The sequence below is a fragment of the Fukomys damarensis genome, unplaced genomic scaffold, assembly GCF_012274545.1.
Source record: "Fukomys damarensis isolate Sample0158 unplaced genomic scaffold, DMR_v1.0_HiC HiC_scaffold_35, whole genome shotgun sequence".
Lineage (NCBI taxonomy): Eukaryota > Metazoa > Chordata > Mammalia > Rodentia > Bathyergidae > Fukomys > Fukomys damarensis.
The window spans coordinates 28,480,756-28,501,908 of record NW_022900947.1 but is presented as its reverse complement, the minus strand read 5'-3'; the positions used below and the strand labels follow the sequence as shown (position 1 = coordinate 28,501,908).

At 43.8% G+C, this 21,153-nt stretch overlaps 1 long non-coding RNA gene across 1 annotated transcript; it reads right to left on the bottom strand.

The window, feature by feature from the left end:
- Positions 1-16,761: 16,761 nt before the first annotated feature.
- On the bottom strand, positions 16,762-20,534 carry LOC104861094. The gene is made up of 3 exons (XR_779902.2): positions 20,202-20,534; positions 19,465-19,518; positions 16,762-18,086 (listed from the first exon to the last, which is right to left on the bottom strand). It is a non-coding gene; the product is annotated as an uncharacterized LOC104861094 (long non-coding RNA).
- Between the last annotated feature and the right edge of the window lie 619 nt (positions 20,535-21,153).

Below are 21,153 nucleotides of genomic sequence, written 5' to 3'. Positions count from 1 at the left end.
CAAAAACCAGCAACCAACAAGACTCACCCTTTGGCTACTTGACAGCCAGATGTATTTCCTGAGGTTAGACTACAGATACAAGGACAAGATTCTAGTTTTGCCTACCTTTTTAGTGGTAATGTGTACACCAGCAGAAAAGCACTGATTCTGTGTCCAGAAGTTTAGGCAAGTTTTCTGTGGTGATGTTTGCTGTTAACATTTCATAACTTGACCATCATAACATAGGTTTCATAATCCTGAAGAAGCAGTGTTAAGATAGCAATAGTCCAATTACAATCCTCATTTCCAGAGCTGGTCATTGGCTTTGAGCCCACCTTCCATTGTCCATTTTATATTGGCTTGGCCTTCAGCCAATACCTCAGCAGTCACTGGTCTTTTCCCTGGTGGAGTGATACCTACCTTGATTCCTGGTGGTTGTGGACCATTGGTCATTCTGCCTGGATTAGGTTCTTGTGGTTTCCCTTTGACTTTCATAATGGGGCATGGTAATACTCAGAGACACCCTCAGGATCTCCAGCTATCCAAGGATATTCTTGATTTTTGGCATTGTGGAGTTTTAGTCCGATTTCTGTCTGTTAGTCTGGGTCAATCACCCCAGGAATTCTTCCAGATCACTGGTTACAGTCCAGGAATCTGTACAGAGTCACACATCTAGCCATCTCTGCTTCCAGGGAAAATGTATTACCAGATGCAATGCCCAAAGTCCGGCTACTCTGATGATTTCCATTCACCAGTGTCCTTGAGGGATGTCCTGAAAGGAGCTAAAATGCTACCGCTGTCCACAGTTGGGTAGTGCCTGCTTAACACACAGAGCCATTGCAAACCAGTCCTATCCTCCTCTACCTCTGAAAGCTCTTCTTGTGGATCTTCCCATGGGGTCAAAACTCCATGTTGGAAAGTAGAAGGCAGTAGACCAGGTATAGGAGCCATAGGCGTCTGGGAAACTTCCCCTTGGTACTTCCTCTTCGCCTCTGAACTGGTCTCATTTCCTGGTGAATATACCATGTAATTTTACAAAAGACTGATGATGTTCATGTCCTACCATATGACTCAGGGGATGTTATAGCACCCCCTTCGTGATAGGCACCTGAGGTGCCTGGTGACGGGATATCCCATGATCAAGTGTTCAGTTTCCACTCCACCCAGTAGCAGTCCTAGAGGTGTTTCTGAAAAAGAGAGTAAATTTCTGCAATGTTGTAAAATCCTAATGCCCTTTCCTGTGGTTCACCTATTGCAGCACACCAGAGACTCCAAGTTCCATCTCTACCAGCCAGTGATACTTCAAGTATCACTAGATCTTCTGGTTCAAATAGACCCAGAGGCAGATATCTTGGCCTCTGCTCTTTCTCTCACTTTCCTGTTACCTTCAAGTGAAATGGCCTCCTCTGCCCCCTGTTGGACCAGCATTTAACCAAATCTACAGGGCCACCAGATCATGTGAGCCAAAATTATCCTTCCCTCCTGATATGTATGCGCTTGTGCTTCTGTGCCAGACGACTTGAAAAAAACAAATGCAGGAATGGGTTTATTTAGGTCATGGTTTCAGAGGTTTCAGTCCATGGTTCCTTTGCCCATGGCTCTGGCCCTGTGTGTCAAAGGCATCATGGCAGGAAGCACTTATCGGCACAAATCTAGTCCCATCATGGAAGTCAGTGTCTTTCTCTGTGCTCCTATAGATGACTCCATTACTGAGGCAGCGGGAATTCAGTTTTGATTCCTGAACTCTGTTGTCTTGCAGGTCAAAGAATCATCTTTGGATTTCTTGGCAAAGAGAGACTCAGTTTTCCTCTTCACAGTGTCCCCTGCATTATGTCACGCTGGATCCCACCCACACTATTTACCTCCAAACACAATTGCTTCATGTGAAACTGGTCACTTTAATCTATCTAGAAATCATAAAAAGTTCATGTGCAATAACCTGTTGTCAACCATCTTTTTGAATCCCCATGCTTTTAAAATTGATTAAAAGTAATGCTTTCTTAGTTATTGACATAGAACAGATAACACACGATAATGACACTCTTGAAGGGAAATCATACCTAGGAACAATGTGGTAAAGACTTCAGTTGTCATGAGTGCTTGCCAAGGTAAGAGGAGAGTCACATGGCAGAGAAAACATACCATTTTTCCCATTAAGTTAATTCACACATTCCATGTGATGACATTTATCATTGGTGTCTTGTAGTTTTACTTGATCTATCTTGGTTCTTGTTTGCTCCTCATATTGCTGTCCTCCCTTCAGCCCCTTCACCTTTCCTATTTACAAAGACTTTGTTTGCGTTTTTTCCCATTTTTTCTTGTCTCTTCTTTCCTTTCTGTCTGCTTCCCACTTCCCCATTAGCCATTTTCTTCCAATTTATATACCATTCACGGAATGTGGAAAAATCAGTCAAACCTCTTTAAAAATCACTCAAGACATAAATGATATTTCACACTAGTGACACACATGAATCTCAGATGCATGGAAAGACATTTTCAGTTTCTACTGGTTTCTGAAACATGAAAGAATTCCTGCTGTATAGAAGTATATGATTGTGTGAAACATGGGAAGGCTTCTACACATTTTAGGACAAGTGGAAGACATAAAAGGATTCACACAGAAGAGAGAATGTGACATTGTAAAACATTGTTCATTGACCCTGCTTCGTTTGAAGTTCATGAATGATCACAATGGAAAGATGAAATGTATTCATTTGGCCATGATTTTAGAGGTCGTGGAAAAGACTTTGTAGATTGTGGGCATTTTTAATCCCAGAAAAGGATTCACGCAGCAGAGAACCCCCAGGAGTTCAAATGGCATGGAAAAGTTTTCATGTATTATAGGTCATCACAAGATGGGACAGAATTCACATGTGAGGAAAATTGTATAACTGCAAAGAACATAGGAACTCCCTTAATGACTGTAGTTCTTAGAGAGTTCTTGAAAGGATTAGCACTACAGAGAAACTGCAGAAGTATAAGGAATATCAGAAAACCTTGAGGTTTCTAATAATTTGTGAATGTATGGAAGGATTCACAGTAAAGAGAAACCCTGTACATATAAACAGTGTGGGAAAGTCTTCATGGATGTCAGTGGTTTTGAGTCCATCAAAGAGTCACACTGAAGGTAGTCAGTGAGTGTTCTCAGTATGTTCCCCTTCATCTCTTCTAGTTTCTTTGGAGCTTGTGTATTGTGGGCTTTATGAAGTCCAAAAACTGACTCACACAGAAGTGAAATGCCAGAATTCAAGTGAGTATGGTAGGAATGTGGAAAGGAATGAGGGAAAGCCGTCGGGAATTTTTGTTCTTCTTAAGTCCTTGCGTAGAATTCCACTGGGTCGATAGTTTTTCTTTGAGGCCATGGATGAAAGCATTGGCTTGGATTTCCACAATTTTGTTAATATATTCGCTAGAGCTAAATCAATAGCTCAGCATCACATTTTTATTTATTTATTTTTCTTTTTTTCTTTGGAAACAGGGTCTCACTATGTAGTTGAGACTAACCTGGAATTCCCTATGTAGCCCAGGCTCTTCTCCAACAAAGGGCAATCCTCCTACTTCAGCCTCCAGAGTGCTGGAATTAAGGGCATGCGCCACCACGCCCGGCTACTTAACTTCACTTGTGATATCTTCAACCTGTAGCCTTCGTCCTTTGATAGAGTAGTGAAATTAGACTGAATATTCTTACAATCATAAATCATCTCATAACTCCATTCAAATTTTAATTTTTCTCTCTGTCACTGCACAAATGTTCACAGGCTCATCCTGGTGACATTTTTGGCATCACTCAGCCGTGTTTGAGAAACTAGTATGTTTGCATGAGAAGAGAGATGCAGATTTTAGAAAGAAAACTTATACTCCCAAGTGAAGCACTGTATCATGGTTCGAAACTGATTTCTTTCCAGCCAATTAATTGAAATCTACAAATGATAAATCCCATGCGAATTGTTTGAAATGAGCTGCCTTGTGTGGTCCTGAGAGCTGAGAGCTTGTGTCTAAGATCCATCTACAAAGTCCAGTTGTACCACTTTTATTCCATGTGAATCTAGTTTCTTTCTTGACAGGGTGAGAATACTTTGGTTGTGATTTCTTTTATGAAATCTGTGCTACCTTTTCTTTTCATCTTCCTCCACCCCACCATGCTCTGACTTCCACCTTCTCTACGAGCCTTATGATTCCTAGGCTCTTGTCACCCAGAACCACACCCAGGGAAGCCCATGCGTGGCCACCATCTGGACACTGTGTATGGAGCTTTGAAGGGAGATGTGCGTCAACAGAGCAGGCAGGAGCAATCTTGCTTTGTAAACCCTAATAACACATTCAGAGCTGCTTGACCCCCATGCTATAGGGGGAGGTCACAGTCTTCTCTGTGGGCTGGAAATGTACTTTACCATGCTCCTGCTTTGTGTTGTTTGCTAAGTTTTAAATTTGGTGCATGTGCTTCTAAGAATGGCTTACGTTAGACCTGTATGTAGGCTTTTGGAAGCTTCCTGATTTGGATATTTTCAGTAATGGTAGACTGCTAAATTGCAGCTATTGCTGGATCAGGAGATGAACTAATTAAGGGAAATGACTGTTTACCTGCAACAGAACTGAGAACCATGATTATGTATATTGTAAACCTTTTGTTTCTCTTTCTAGAATGCAAGCAGATGATCAAGAAGCAGCGTGCCTGTCTCATCACTTTCTTCCAGTTTCAGGTGCCTTCCTCCCATGGCTGGACCAGGTTAGTGAGCAGAAGAGGGTTTGTGGAGAATTATGCACCAGAGGTTTCTGGTGAGATGGACCTGGGAGTGGCACATATCACTGTGGCCCCCAGTGCCCTCTTACAATGAAGCACTTGGTCACACCTGACTGGTAGGCAGCCAGGAAATATCATGTGCTAGGAGCCAGAGAGAAGAGAAAGGAGAGATCCGACACCCTACATCCTCTGCCACATGAGGTCCATAGATAACTGAGCTGACTGCTTGCTTCACTTTACTTCCACTGTGTCCTCAGCTTCTCAATCCTCAAGCACCCTTTCCTCATGGAGGCACATCTTGCAATCCGAGGGACACATTACCCTGACAGGAAGCATGTTAGCAGCTCCTGCACTTGATTTGGAATCTCTCGCAGGAAGCTCATTCCTAAGGCCCCCTCTGCAGAGATCCATGCTGGGGAGAGGGGAAGCACTGAGAAAAAGCTGCTACCAAGGGACCTTATTTTTAACCTCCACACCTCTGGACAGAGGAGCCTGATGCATTGCCACCACCTCATTTGCATCCTTGCACTACTCTTCCAACTGTTACTGTGGCTCTGTGCCTCAGTTTCCCCTGCCTAAGGTGAGATAACAGCCACATCCACCTCATAGATACAGTGAAAACTCAAAGAGATGAGTGACATAGAGGTTTTAGGCCTGTGTGGGGCACTTTTGCACTCACAAAACATCATTCCTTTGTGCTTCATTGTTATAATTTTAACTCATTTGGGTTTCAACCTTGTGTTGCAGAAGCCACAGAAAACTGAGTGCTGTTGACCACTTGCAGCAAACGATGCCATTCATCCCCACAGTGCTTTCTTAAGAGGCAGAGTCAGGTGGACCTATGAGTGCAGCTCAATGAGAAGCTGTATTTGTTAGGACAGAGAAACAGTATGTAAACTGTAGCCTCTGGGCAAACTTTTTTCATTGCATTTAACTGAAAAGAACAGGTTTAGGACACCCTCAGAATCCAAGCAGCCCACAGTCCACATGAAGACATCTGTTTTCCCTTTTGATGTTGGTAATGTTCTCAAATGTGCTCCCAAATTTGGTGAACATTTTAGATAAACTGATTGATGTTAATACAGCATGTTCCACTACACACTGGTTATGTATAAAAAACCTCACACCTGAATGAATTTGAGACAAAGGAGAGAAAAATTAAGAAAAACATTCAACCTAGATTCAAGATGGCATTTTTATTTCCCCAAATCCAGCTCTTTCTGAGATTTTGAAGCCCGTGAGCATTTGATGATCTCAGGCTGCATTTCAGCAGACATTGCCCCAGAGTCTGCCAGGTGAACAGCGTAGGTTTCTGCCTGTGACATTTCCCTGCCCATTTCTATCCACTTAGTTGGTGAATTCACTGGGGCCCAAGAAGCAGATTTTTCTTTTACGTAATTTTAGAGGACATTAAGAGAAGGAATAGAAAGAGATACAATCAAAAGACTGTATTAACTGGATTAAAATATTTTAGAAAATCAAAAAATTCTTAGTAGAAACATTTTCCTTCCAATATTTGTTTTCTGGAATTTCAGAGAAAATTGATCTTTAAAAACACAAAGAAACAAACCCCCAACCTAATTACAAGATAGAATTGAATGAACACATTTCTCTCTCCCTTTGTGTGTGTGTGCATACACCCATGTATGTACTGTGCTAAAATGATCTGGGTCCCATTAGACCCAGCTATTCCTCTGCTCGGTCTCCCCAAACAGAATTAAAAGAGTCATCCCAGGGCAATATATTCTCACCAATGCTTTTAGCAGCAGAGAGTGTAACAGCTAAAACTTGGAAACAGCCCACCCTACTGCCCATCACCTGGAGAGCAGATAAAGAACATGCAGTTCTTCAAATAAAAGGGAGTTCTGTTCAGCATAAAGAATGAGAAATTAGTGATATTTATGGCTATGTGGGTGCACATGAGGCCATACTCTGAAGTGAAATTAGTAAGTCACACATGATTAAATACCGAATGATGACTCTGCTGTGAAAAAGTAAAAGTGAAAATGATGTATAAGTGACATTGTATAATGGGAAGAAAAGTCTAAATGAGTAGAAGTCATGCAGTCAGCATCAACAATCAAAAACAGAGTGGAAGATGACAGATTGTGGTAGGCATTATTCTGAGTCCTTTATACATTGAAGTCAAAGCCCAACCAGAGCCATGTTTTCAGTATAGAAGCCCTTCAGTCTAGGGGTTTTACCCTCCAGAGAAGAGGCATAGAAGGAATGGGGGGAGGATACGGAGAGAGGAGAGGAGGAGAACAGGTTAGAAATAGGGCTAGAGCACCCAGGGAGATCATTCAAACTGAGAGAAACTCGTGAAGACTGGAGAAAGACAGAAAAGGGCGGAACAAAAACAAGAACGGAAGACACTAATAACAACCTAACTAAATCTGTGTTCATGAAAAGGACAACTCTCAGTGCAGGTGAATTTCCTGGTTACTGCAAGTCTGAGAGGACGGAAAGCACGGCAGGAGCCTCAGACACAAGGCAAGAGTAAGCTCTTATTAGATGCCAGCACATCGGTCTGTGTTCACACAGGAGAGACGGGCTCTGCCAGGGCTCTGCGAAGGAGAGGGTGGGGTTACAGATAGTGTGCAGGGAACTCACATGCATTGGATAGCAGTTTGAATATCTGGTAGCAGGCGGGCTCAGCTGGATGCAGGCACGCGAGGCAGGACAGACCTGGGCATGCTGAGCAAAGGAAATTTCAAGTAGAAAATTCCCCTGTGTCAAGTCCAGCTTGAACCGCAATTCCCCCTACATTCTCTCCGCTTTTGGATCTGAGTTCATTCTTTATCCTTCAGAAATATGTTTCCATTGACTGGAGAATGTATAAGCACCTAAGTCTGAAATTACCATGACTTGGTAAGACTTGGATTGCGACAGCACTTATGTGTTGTGACACAGTCCCACAATCTAGTGTAAGATGCGAGGCCCAATTGTGAGTGAGGTAAGGCTTTTAAGGCATGGTCCCTGCAGTGTCCCAATCTGTGTTTTTCTGTCATCTGGAATACAGCAGTATCAGGAATTGTTATCACGATCCCATCTACTGTTTAGTGGATCCCTCCTCTGGAAGGTTATCTGTTTGACAATTTCTGATAGTTTTGCACAATAGCACCACTTTTAAGAAAATAAAGGATTTTCTTGCATCAGCAGCGAGGCCATCATTGTCCTTCCTGTTTTGTAGTATCATCTCATTGGAGGACAGAAGGCACCTGAACTCAGGACCTGAGCCTGACAAGTACGCCAACAATAACAAGGTCAAATCAAGCACAGAAGGAGGAGAATCATTTTAGGCTCTAAAGTCTTCTCTTCAGATCAATACAGATTTTGGTGTCCTCTGCACCTTGCATTCCCCGAGAGGCCATTTTGTTAACTTACTTACTTTTATTACAAGGATAGCAGAGTACCATGTAGTGCCTCATTTTGTACATGAAGTTTTTAGGAGCAGAGTTTCAGCATCTTGTTTAAAGTTATCGGCCATAAAGTGAGGAGCTTAGATTCAATGCCAGGAAGCCTGGTATCACAGGACTCATTCATTTAAGTTGAGGACAAGCAAGTCTGAGCTCAGGTCGGAACCTCCCGAGGTGACCCTGGGAATTCTTCCCATAGGGCATGGACTCAGAGAAAGAACTGGGGGAAAAGTCCTTTGCCTTTTAACAATTTTTATATCTATCAAGTATTTTCCTGGCAGTTTCAGTATACGTCAGAACCAGGAAAAGTATCAGGGGGAAATGAGACTTCAGTTTTTAGCTAGAGATATGTGACATTTCCCTTCTGGCCCCAAATCTGTGGCACTGCTGCAAAATAAAATTGTCCTAGAATGTAGATGATAAGGTAATAAAGGGGTAGTAGGAGTCTTTTACGAAAATGAATATGATAATTATCATTGTACTTTTTCCTGAAAGACCTTTTTGTTGGAGTTTGGATTTTTAGTTAAGCTATTTTACTGGACTCCTTTGTGTCACTACAGATTCAAATATTTAAAAGCAAATGCAGTTCCAATCATCAGTTTTTTTCCTTCTCACCCTGAGTCCCTCTAGGCTTTCATCCTTACTTTCATTGTTTTGCGTGGCAGATAGATAAATACAGTTGGACTCACTTATAATTCTCATTTACAGGAGACTCAAAGCCATCAGCTCACTATTGGATTACAGTGAATCCTTCTACTGCATAGAAAGAGAGAAGATCAGGACTGAGGAAAACTAGAAATAATCACTAGAGTAATTTCAAAGTATATCGGCTGGCAGCAGGTCAGTGCCTCAGAGCAGGCAAAGCGAAGGACTCTGTGATCTTGGTACAATTTACTGGGTTGATGTGGAGACTCAGATGACAGAGAGGGTCTTGGTAATCCTACACTGTGGAGCACCTAGTAAGAGGTGGAAGTATCCGAGGACTGGAGGGTGGTGGTAGTTCTCTGACTGTGAGGATCTTGTGCCGATCAGGACCTGACGTCAATGAGGACCTTCAGGTGGTCAAGGTCGTGAGAAGAGCACAGTGTTCTTACAACAGCGGGTGCGATGAGTTCATCTGAGCTGGACTTTGTCCTCCCCCTGTGCAAACTGTGCTCTTCCTGCATTACTACTCTGTTCACAAAGATCCAGGATGTCTTCAGAGGATGGAATCTTGCCCTTGAGCATCACAGCATGAGGGAGTATTTTGGCCTCAGCTGTGACCTGAGGCAAAACTGAGTGACGTTTCTTCATGCCATAGCCAAGAGACAGGGGAGAAGAGTTGGCCTTGGACAGCCGTGAGCAGAATTCATTTGTGAAATGCTTTTTATTAAAATTGTTTAAAATGGCCCCTAACAGATACCTCTTCTCTTTCCTAGCTCAGATTAGAGTCACCAGAGTCGAACATCAGTGACACCAAAAGCATCAGAGAAGCTTGATGTGTCTTAGAGGGACTGCAAGTGACAATGGGAAGGTGCCTGTGACACCACTGAAAGATCCAAGTGGCCCAGAGTAGAGGGTGAGCTGTAGTATTGGCAGCTGTGGGGTGGGATGGTGCTTGTGGGGGAGAAGGATGAGAGCCGGTGCCAGTCTCTGCCACATGGGCTTGGCATTGCACAGGACATGGCAAAGTGTTTCTAGAAGGCTGAGGGGGCTGAGTAGTTAAATATTTGTTCCCACACAGAGGCCAGAGACTCAGTCCTGCAGGGGCCTGCCAGGCATGATGGTGAGCCTGACAGGCACAAATGGGATGCAGAATGGTACAGTGGAGACTTCAGTGAGGTAGAAACTACAAGACAGGCAAGGTCTGCATCTTCTTACAATAAAAGTAGAGAAAAAAATCCAAAATTTTAGATAGTGAAAACATAGATTTTATTTATATGCTCAGCTTACTAATTTTTTTGTGAAAAAAATCTTTCAGGCTGAAGCACAAGTATTCTTGTCATCATTCTGGGGAAAGTGTGATTTGAAAAGGCTGGAGCAAATGAACCAATGCTTTGCCTTTGAATTGGAAGCAAGTTTTCTTCCATGTGTTATATCACAGAAAATATCCTCAATAGGAACATTTTCCTGAAAGAACTTCCTTATGAATGTGACTCTATCCAGCCAATATTTTGGAGAAATTACAGGGCAAAAGGAATGGTTCCTGGTTTGGCAAATTTAATGTTGGCAGATACTGATTGAGAAATCCATGCATGATAGCTAGGATGAATTGATAGCGGCTTAGCTTCCATCTTACTCTTTCCTTTCTCTTCCAGCTGGAATAGAATTGATGCATTTCATGCTGATTATGGGTAACAGTGCAAGATGGTAGACCTGCTTTCAGTGTTTGCACGGAGCCATTTGGTCCTGAGCTTTAGGGAGAAGTTTCTTTGAACAAAGAGAGAAGCAGTCCTGTTGAAGGGGTAGTCATGTTTCCCTGAAAGAACAGGAAAATAGCAAAGTTGGAACTAAGCCCTCCACTCAGTCTGCCAGTTAGAAGTGGACATTTGCTGCAGACTCAGAGAAGATACACCTGTGTGTGCTGCCTCCCTGGCAAAGGTAAGGAATGCCGCCTCAGGGGCTGGATGTGAGATGCTGGTGAAGCCACAAGAGAAGCACGGTGCTGGCAGTGGGAAATCCTCCCTCTTTGTCCGTGCTCTGGTTGTGGTGTTAATTCCCTTGTTCAGGGAAGGAGATATGAGGTGCATCGGTGAAAATTTCTCTAATGTTTGGCTGGGCTGATGGGGTTCAATATGTTCTGGAAGGAAACTGGAACAGTTGCTCCTGAAGTCTCCTACAGCCTGTGTGTGCCAGGTTTTACAGGCTTGCTTTGGGGACATATGGCCCTTTCTCATAGCTGAGGCGACACGTCAGGGCTTTCTCTAAGGGGCAGAAGCAGTGTAGAGAAGCGTGTCTTAGCGCTCTGAGCCAGTTCCTGGTAACCTTGCAAGCAAATCCAAGAGGAAAAGATGGAGGGTGATGGCGAGAACAAGCAAAGCAGCTTGTACTAAGGCAATATTCCTGTCTTCTGGATTTGATGCTGCTGTACCTCTCTGACATCATCATTCTTTTACTTTACTTTTTTCTCAACCTAAGGATCGAACTCAGGAACTGGGGCTTGAGACACAAGTACAGTAACCCTGAGCTCTCTGACTCCAAGAATAAACACAGCCATCTTTCCTTCAAGCAGAAGTGCTGATGAAAGGGAGCACTGATGATCTCAACCTCCATGGTTTCCTCTAGTATCCACTCCTCATCTGTGGCTACTTAATTTTAATTAAAATGAAACATTTCCCTCAGCACTTACACTAGTCACATGCAAGTATTTACAAGCCTCGGATAGGCAGGATGCACCCTGTGGGCAAGAGATTATTTCTGTCATCAAGGGATGTTTTAAGGTGCAGAGAGCAGTACCTCATGTATCAGATTTGGACTACTGAGTGACCAAGGTAAATGACAAAAGCGTCCCTATTAATGTTGGGGAGGCCTTTCTGGGAAGAGAAGTGTGTCGTCAAGTCTAAGGTGAGGAAGCCCAGGCAGGTCAGATGCCAGGAAAGGGTGGGTGATGATGAGTAGGTGAGGAGTGGGTCCTTATCTAGGCGGCCAGAGCCTTGAGAGACGGATCCGGTAGTTGAGTGAGACCCGAGCTCAGTCCAGCAGGAAATGCAGGATGATCGATCCTCTTGTCACAATTGCCCTGGGTTAGACCATGAGTAAAATATGGATGGGGGGAGGAATTCAGTTTCTTCTGGATTTTAGGTCCAAATTTTGTCTACATTCACCATGCCACTTCATGTAATCTTCTGAAGACTCGTCCACCTATATCTGGTTTACAGTTGAATATTGTCTGCAAAGCACACTGTCATTCAAACATGTTATATAAAAGAGGCATAGGGATCCTCACTATTGGGAAATTGTACTTGTGTGCCCTTAACTCTTATTCTCCTAGTTTGGGAAATAAAACTATAAGCACATTAACTGAAGGAAAGTGACAGTGTTGTAGCTGAGACACCATGCATGCTCTGTAGCGGGTTTTCAGACTTCCTTGTGCTTTCCCTATCGACACTGTACACTAGGGTCCCAGAAAGGAGTCTATGCTGAGTTCCCAGCATCCTGATGTTACTCAAGAAGTAAAATTTTTTACTGTGGAATATCAGGGAGGATTATAGGAATGCCCATACTCCAAGTAATAAATTAAGTATAATGCAGCCTTTGTGGTCTTCTGCACCTGGCAAACTGTGACAGGTCTGTCTGTCTGGTATCTTATTTATCATAGGACAGCATTGGATGGATGCTAGTGAGTGGGATGTGGGACAGGTGGATGTCTTAGGTACAGAGTGGAATGTTACGAGTTATCACGCAAAAACTGATGAGTTCAGTCAAAGCCGGGAAGGCTGGTGTCATAGGATTAACTCATGGCTCCAAGGATGTTTTAGAAAGCTGCAACAGTGCATGGTGGACAGATGGCAGCAAAACAACCTGGGACCTTCAGGGCATCTCCTACCCCTGTTGACTTACTCAGACTATATAGGGTGCATAGCACTCACACCCTTACTCCTAGTACTCTCAGGCCTTTCTCCAGCATGAATCAGTCACATGCTCTCGGTTCAGCTAACTGTGAAAAAGCATGAGGCTTTGGGAGGCCTCTCAACAACAGCCATCATATATGGTAAGGAAACCTGGATTCATGAGCTACAGTATTTCTGTAGTGTGTGTGTATACCTAATGCCACACTGTAGGTCTAAAATGGCCTGTCCCTATGAAGACTCACATGTGTTCACAGTGAGTGAATCTCAGGCTGCTGTCCTTATCAACTACTTCATCCTATGATGTGTTCTGTACTTGAAGAGGGGAAGTCGTGTGCTAGTGGGAGCATGTTGTGAAAGATTCTGTTCTTGTTTGGACTCTTCTCTGTATTCCTTTTGCTTTCTCTCTCTGTCAGTCTCTCTGTCTCTCTGGCTCTCTCACAGCTTCTTGTCCACCATGTATTGAGCATGTTTTACTTCCCTTTGTTCCTTCTTTCCAGCTGTACTTTCCTTGGAGACAGCCCTGTGGCTGGAAAGATGAGCCAAAATAAACTCATCTCTTCTATTGTGTGTGGTATTTTGTGTCAGCAATTAGGAATGTATAGACATACCTAGCCTCCCTAGATCTGAACATGTACTGCCTTGTGAAAGATAGTTAGCAATCAGAGTGTAGGTCAGGTACTCACATCTTTTTAATTTCAGCCATAACAGATCATTCAGAACTCGGCTAACATGACTGAGAACAGGTCTCTTTATATATATCCTCTGCGAGAAGTTCTGTAAACTCTTGTAACATGAAGCAAAATTGGCTATCTGCAATCTAACTTTCACATCTTGCTTTCAATGTACATATAGCAAACATCACTCTTTGTGGTATGTCCTTGCGATTTGTTTTGGCTGTGTATGCATGTGTGTGTGAGTTTGTGTGCGTGTGTGTGTGTGTGTGTGTGTGTGTAAGTGGGAAATCTGACATTATTTTTGTTTCGTGATCTGCAACATAAGCATGAGGTACAGCTTTAGAACTGACTGACGTTCACCAATCCTGTTTAGAGAAGCCAGGGCTAAAATGATGAGCTTAGGGTCAAAGCCAGAAAACCTGGAATTGCAGGATTCATTCACAGCTCCAAGGCAGGGTAGCAGGTGGGCAACAGCTCATGGTGGACACATGGTAGCAAAGCACCGAGGGACCTTATCAGCGTCTTCCAGCCCCTGTTATCTTCCTCAAACTACTTAGGTTGTGCAGCCCTCCCATCCTTCCCCCAGTACTCTGGGCCTAGTCCCTCCAAAATCAAAAAAACACTCTGGATTCCTTCACCTCTGAGAATGCATGAAGGTTTGGAGGGACATCGAAACAGAAGCTATTACATATGGTGAGAAAACGTGGGTTTATCACCTATAACATTTCCACACAGTCTGTGAGTCTAATGTTATATTTCAGATATGAAATGTCCCCTAACCCGCAGGGGTATTCCAAGTGATTGGATCTTCAGGTGATGTCCTCATCCATTGCTTCATCCTGTGTGCGTCATGTGATGGACCGGCTTTCAGGAGGAGGATTTGTTTCCTGGGGATATGATGTAAAAGGACATATTCTTCATGGTGACTGCTCTCTCTCTGCTTGTGTCTCCTTCTCACTGTTTGTCTGTCTGTCTGTCTCTCTCCCAACGTTCACTCTGGTAGTTATTGAACACCTTTGCTTTACTTTGCCCTGAGGGCCCTCTATTTTTGTTTTGAGGACAGCCCCATGGGCTGGAAAGATGAGCCTAATAAACTCCTGCTTTCAAGTGTGTGCATTTCTTTGTCTCTGGAAGAAGAGGTATAATAACAAACCTAGCATCCCTAAGGTCTGCTTCTGTACCGCTCTGAGAAATATTTTCAGATATCAGAGTACAGTGCAGGTTCACATGTCTTTGTGATTTCAGCCTTTAGGTGTGCAGTCAGAGTGGTGCTAACAAAACAGAGTAGTGCTCTCGTATTCTACTCCTCTTCAGATGAATCACAGAATATCTTTATAAAGCAGAGTCATTTGTCAGTGTCTGCAATGTAACACTCATTTTTTCTTTTAAATGTAGTTAAAGCAAATATCATTCTTTGTTGTATCTCATTGAATTTTGTTTTAGAAATGTGTGTGCGTGTGCGTGTGTGTGTGTGTGTGTGTGTGTGTGTTAATGTGTATCTGGATAAGCTGACATGATTCTTGCCCCATGATCCAGAATAGAAGCAGTGACCAGGGCCTCAGAAATGACTGAGATTCCCCATGTCTTCATTGCAAGGGCTCAGCCAGTCTGAACAATGCAGAATGGGTGGTGATGAGTCAGTAGCTGTCTTGCTCTAAGCCCCTTGGTGGAGCAGGATCCCATTGCGGAGCTAGCAGGTGTCATAGGCTCACTGATGGTGAGGGCCTTGGCTACTGGTTCTCCCAGCTCCTGACATTGGGACGTTGGCCGCTCGAGTTGATTCTCCCAGAAGTTCTACTCCTGGTGCTACTTGTTCTGCTCCTATTGTGATATCGCTGCACTCTAAGCCAGGACAGAGATGGTCTGCAGTCCATACAGCCAAACTCAGGGATTTGGAGTGCCATCACACAGTGCTTTGTTTGTTGTTGATTTTTGGCTGTCATCCAAATGATATCTTTTACGTGGGCTCCAAGTTGCCAATTCTTGCCTTCTCTGAATTTTAATTTTGGTGAAATGTATTACTTTTTATCCAAGTATTTTTTCCTTACCTCACTTCCCTCCATTATTCTGAAGGACTCTTGTCAAATCTCCCTGGGAATCCCTTATTGTGTCTAGAAGGATATAAAAGGACATCTGGGGCCATTCGTACAGCAACATCAGCTGCCCAGGTATGTCCTTGTTCTCCTGATTTAGCAGGCATCCAAGTGGGCCACTCATTCACCTTGAACAAAGAGGCCATTGCCCCATCTATTGGACACAGGTGAACACTGCGCTCAGGGTTTTCAAAAAGGGTTTCACATCCCCAGGAGTGTGCGATAAAGTATAAAATCCCTGGTAGGCAATTATTTTCTCTTCCTGGTATAGCTCTATGTCTTTTACTTTTTATTAGAATGGACTAAGACATTCAGTTATAATCATGCGTGCATTGGAGTGAGGGTGCAAGTATTTTTCCTTTACTGCTAATCAGTGCAGTATCACTTAGGCATTGCTGTCTCTTAGTGCTTGAAAGAGTGTTTCAGAAATGACATAGACTATACAGTCCATCTCAATCCCTCTCCTGGACCCCATGAATCTGTGTTACTCAAAAGGCACGCTCAGTAATCTGCTGGTCTAGCAAGCACTCCTGTTCATGCTGTAAACCAGGAAGGATCCGCACTTACAAATGAGCAAATCAGAGTTCAGAAATGGTCACATACCAAAACCCAAGTTCAAGAGTAAGACTTGATACTGAGGCCAGAGATGGGAAGAAAATCCTGACAGTCAGAGAGGCAGAATGGAGATAAATGGGGAATGACCAATGGCCACTCTTACTAGGCATGGAAAAATGGGTGTGTCTTGTGTTAGAGATCTAATATTCCCATCACACATACAGGAGTCTGATTTGTGAGCTGAAACTACTCAGTATTCCCGGCCTTGGCAACCCAAGGAAAGGATTTTCTTCTGTGTTTATTTTATAGCTGAATTTCACCTCAAAAAAAGAAATTCATATATATTTTAAAACTGTACTTTGTTTATTATGTAATAATTACATAATCTTAAAAAAAAACCAAGATTCACCATGCCATGTGAATCTTTACAAGACATATTGTTACATCATATCTAATTAGGTGATCTCTTTATCAGGTCTTGAGAAAATATGAATATTTGACACAATGTCAGTGAAATTTCAGGGAAAACTTTACAAAAACAGATTCAGGAAAATTTCATGCTTAAATGTTTTCTCCACAATGGTGACCATCTTCTGTCTTCACAGGTGTACAAAGAGCTACATGAGAATCACACTGAGTCTGCACACAGAGACAAAGAAGTTGTTATAGTCTAGTTAGGATGAGACTTTTCATGGCACAACACTCTCCATACAAGCTTTCCTCATGAACTGAAAGTTTAAATGTGCCAAAAGAATTTCTCACAATGATTATGTCCAGGCTGCCCAGTCACAAAGGAGATTGCAAAAACAGTCACAGTGTATAAAATGTGAAGGTCCAGGCATTTTGCTATTGTGCTCAGATGAGCCATTTGTTTCCTGGTCACTTCCTGTCCTCCTGAAAGCCTGTCAATCTCACCAGTGTCCAACAAGTGGTTAGTTATCAATTTCCTGGGTGAATTTCCCTGAATAACGAAGGGCCATTGAAGGGGAACTTTTGTTCTCTGTAATGGGGACAATGTTTGGCTCTCAAAAGCAAGGAAGCGATTTTCAATGGAGCGCATACTCCGTGACCTTATTTCCTTGGGTCTAGGAGAGGGGACTTAACCGTGTTCTCATTCCATCTGTCCCAGATCCTCTCCACGGCTGTGACTGTTGGAAAGTAAGGCTCACAGTTTCTCTACTTTCTGTGAACAGGGGTAGAACAGCTCACTCTGATGTGGATTCTCCTGTCCCCAATGACCTCCCAAGGAAACAGTACGGTTACAACACTTTCACAAGCAGCACAGCTCAGGCCCCCACAGTAAGAACAGGAGCTGGAGGTAAACAAGGCCTATGCCACACCAGGGTGTGCTGGCCAATGCTCAGCTAAGGACCCACGGAGCAGCACAGGGCTCTCCCCTTACTCAGCGTGACACTGGCTCACTACCCACACAAAATGTGCCTGCTACATCTTCTCTTCCAGTGCAGCTTGTAACACTGGAAGGTCTTCCACCAGTTCTTCTTCCTCTTCCCATAATCCCCCTGGCTGTCCACCGCCAGGTCCCACAGAGGAGGGTGATCCCAGCCTAGGGGCGGGAGGGCCTGGACTTGTCCTTCCCGCACTGGACTCTGTGCCTCAGCAGGAGCTCTGCACTCCCCTTTTCCCATGGCTGGAGTCTCTTCCAAGGAGGGCAGAACATGGTCCTGGGTCCTGGAGTCCCTGACTTCAAGTAAGTCCAGAGCTGTGTGCATGCCTTGGGCAGGTCTGTCCCAGGAATCCGTTTGGCGTTTCCTGAGTGGCTGTGGAGCATCTCTGGGGCCCATGCCATTGGTGCTCTGTCCAGGGTTGACACAGTGTTCACATCCTGTGTGCTCTCGAGGCAATGATCCTTGTTGAGGCCCACACGGCTCCAGTAGTGCAGTATTCCTGCCTCTGCTCCAAGTTTGCCTCAAGTCCTCCCTTGGGACATTTTTGGGGCAAATTCTTCCTGTCTTCGATGGCCTTGGAGCTGAGCAGTGTGGTCCTCATCCAACTCAGAGCTGTTTACTTCATTGGAACAGTTTAGGCACAGATCTTGAGATCTGACACAGAAGTATCTGTGGGTGAGAGGAGTGGAAACCGCTCAGTTTCACATCATGACCAAGAAACCTGTTGGCTGTGGGCTAGCTCTTCTGATTCAAAATTGTGTCTATATCAAGGAGATATTTTTAGCAATTTAAATTCCTTGCCACTTTATAGAAAGTTTAAGAAGAGCTCCACAGGTTGAGACCAGAAAAGGACAAGGTATTTTATGAAATGTTAATGTCAAAACTAAGGGACAGAACTCTCCTCTAAGATGAAAAGAAAATCTTAAGTGTTGAAGATGCATCTCTCCATGGAATGTTATGCAAACATTAAAATGAGAAGTGTGAAGTTGGTAGGAGCATAAATATTGCTGCGAGAGGAGCTAGGTGTATCACCATTCAGACCTGAAATATGCACAGGCTGAATTGGCCTTCCAAACATTGAGTATGGTGTCCTTAGGACCTATGAACATTTTCCATTGTGCTTGAACCACCCATTGCTGTGTTACTTAAACCTAATTTTCTTCCATCTCTTTTTGTTGAGACAGTGAAGATGATGCTCTCCACCTGGCCACTAACTTTTAAGTAGCTCTGGCTGATCTGAAATTTATGGCACTTCGGCTTCAGGCTCTCTAGGTGGGTGTGACAGGTGTGCACCAGCGGGCGTGGGAGAGGAAATATTTTCTGAACATAGCCAAACATCACGTGATTGTGGCCCTGCAGCACCTACACGTGCATATGTGGAGTATTTGTTTAGGAGGCGAGGACATCAGTTAATTTCTGTCCCCTTGGTTGGGATTCACTTTACAGATTTCTTTTTTCTTTTTCCTTTATCCTTTTTCAGTCCCAGGGATCTAAAGCAAGTCCCTGTGCTTGTGAAGCAAAGGGAGGAATCACTGAGTAACTTTGCATTTTCCTGAACTGCAACACAGAGCTCAGACAACTGACTGGTGTGACTGGTTGGATTGCATTCCTAGATCCCATTTCAGCCAAATTCTGAAACTCTAGATTTTGTTCCTTCACATTCTTTGGAGAAATGTATATTGGATCTACACCAGATCCAGTCTCAAAGACTGAAAATGACCTAGCCATGCTCTGACTATTGAGCAAGACTTTGAAAATCTAAGACACACAGGTCCTCTGGAATCCAAATCTCAGGAAATTCACTCTGAGGAGGGCTGTGGCTTGAGCACCAGGCCAGCTAAATGCACTGAAGGGCTTCCTCACCTTCATTACCATCGTTATGATTATTATAGTAATATATTGCTAATGGCCATTCATTTTATCACATATTGGATTTCAAAAAGGTTTTGATGGCACTATTTTTGAACAGGAGTTACTTCCTTGCTCTTTCAAAGTGACGTAAAAATAGCAGATTTCTCATTGTGGACACGTGTTTGTCCAGCCTTACCTTTGTATCTTTTTGGTGCCCTTGTGCTCCATCCGGCTGAGTTTTTGTCACCACCTTGAAAAAAAGTAAAGAGGTGAGAACATCATGAATTCCATAGTAGCAGGGATTCAGTTATGTTCTCTTCCCTTAAGTGCTCAACAGGAAGAGTTTCAAAATTCAGCAAAGGATAGCCAATGGATCGGTAGTGTCCCGGATACCCAGAACCATGTAAGGTCTCTGACATGGCCAATGTAGGCTTCTCCAACGTCACTGACACTTGTGTATTGCAGACCGTGCCTCCGACACTATGAGTTATGTGTTCTCTTCCCATTTGCACAGAGGAGGAAAGTATGGGTGCAAGCATCCTAGACAGTAAAGGGCCTATCTTGTGCCTCCTCTGTTGCCTCCTGTGGCAGACCCAGGTACCTTCCTGTGCACAGCCCACTTCACAGCAGCAGGAGTTGCAAGAGGCTCTGAGATGTCTCCTTGCTACAGGTCTGATGGGACCCTACAGTGAGTGTCCCCAAAGACATAATGACATCTTGGCCACTCCTCTTTATTCACTCCCCAGGTGCTAGGAAGGGAGCAGGCCTCCTTGCCACATATGTTCTACCAACATATTCTCAAGACAACAGGTTCAATGGACCATACAATGCAACAGAAACCTTCCCTCCCTCTCTGTTGTATCAGTAGAATTACTAGACAAAGAGTTATAACAGAACTGTGCAAATACATATTACTTAACACAGTTGACTTACAATGGCCACCTCGAGACAGATGGGGAAGAGTGCAGAGGCTGTCTTCACACTGGAGACCTGAGGATTTAGTCGAAGATCTGAATGTCACTGCTGTGTCCCCTGTGAGCGTAGCGCGAATCCAGAGGGTGATCTGTCTGTGGTGGGGACTGAAGAGTCTACACGGAATTCAGAACGGTGCTCACTGGAAGCCAAAGCGGATGTACAAGGCAGGAGATGACCTCCAAGGTCAGCACTCTGATCCTGAAAGGAACAGAAGCAATAGTGCCCTTCTTCCCTTCCCTTTTATACCTTCCAGACCAAGAGCTGCCCTATGGTGAGTGCACCCCTACCTAGGAGGAGGCCTCCCCTACCTAGCAGGAGTCCGTCCTACCTAGGGGGAGTCTGTCCCTACCTAGCATGAGTCTGCCCCTACCTAGGGGGCATCCGTCCCTAACTAGGTTGGATGTTGTAGTCCCTAGGGCCTGGAGTTATATATGCTTATCTTACTCCAGCTGTCAAGCAGACAAAAACCAGCAACCATCAAGACTCACCCTTTGGCTACGTGACAGCCAGATGTATTTCCTGAAGTTAGACTACAGATACAAGGACAAGATTCTAGTTTTGTCTACCTGGTCAGTGGTAACATGTATACCAACGTGTAAACTTCTGTGTCCAGAAGTTTAGGCAAGTTTTCTTTGAGTGATGCTTGCTCTTAACATTTCATAACTTGAGCATCATAACATAGGTTTCATAATACTGAAGAAGCAGTGTTAATATAGCAATAGTCCAATTACAATCCTCATTTCAGTAGCTGGTTATGGGCTTTCAGCCCACCTTCTATTTTCCATTTTATATTGGCTTGGCCTTCAGCAAATACCTCAGCAGGCACTTGTCCTTTCCCCGGTGGAGTGACACCTACCTTGATTCCTGGTGGTTCTGGGCCATTGGTCATTCTGCCTGTATAGGTTCTTGT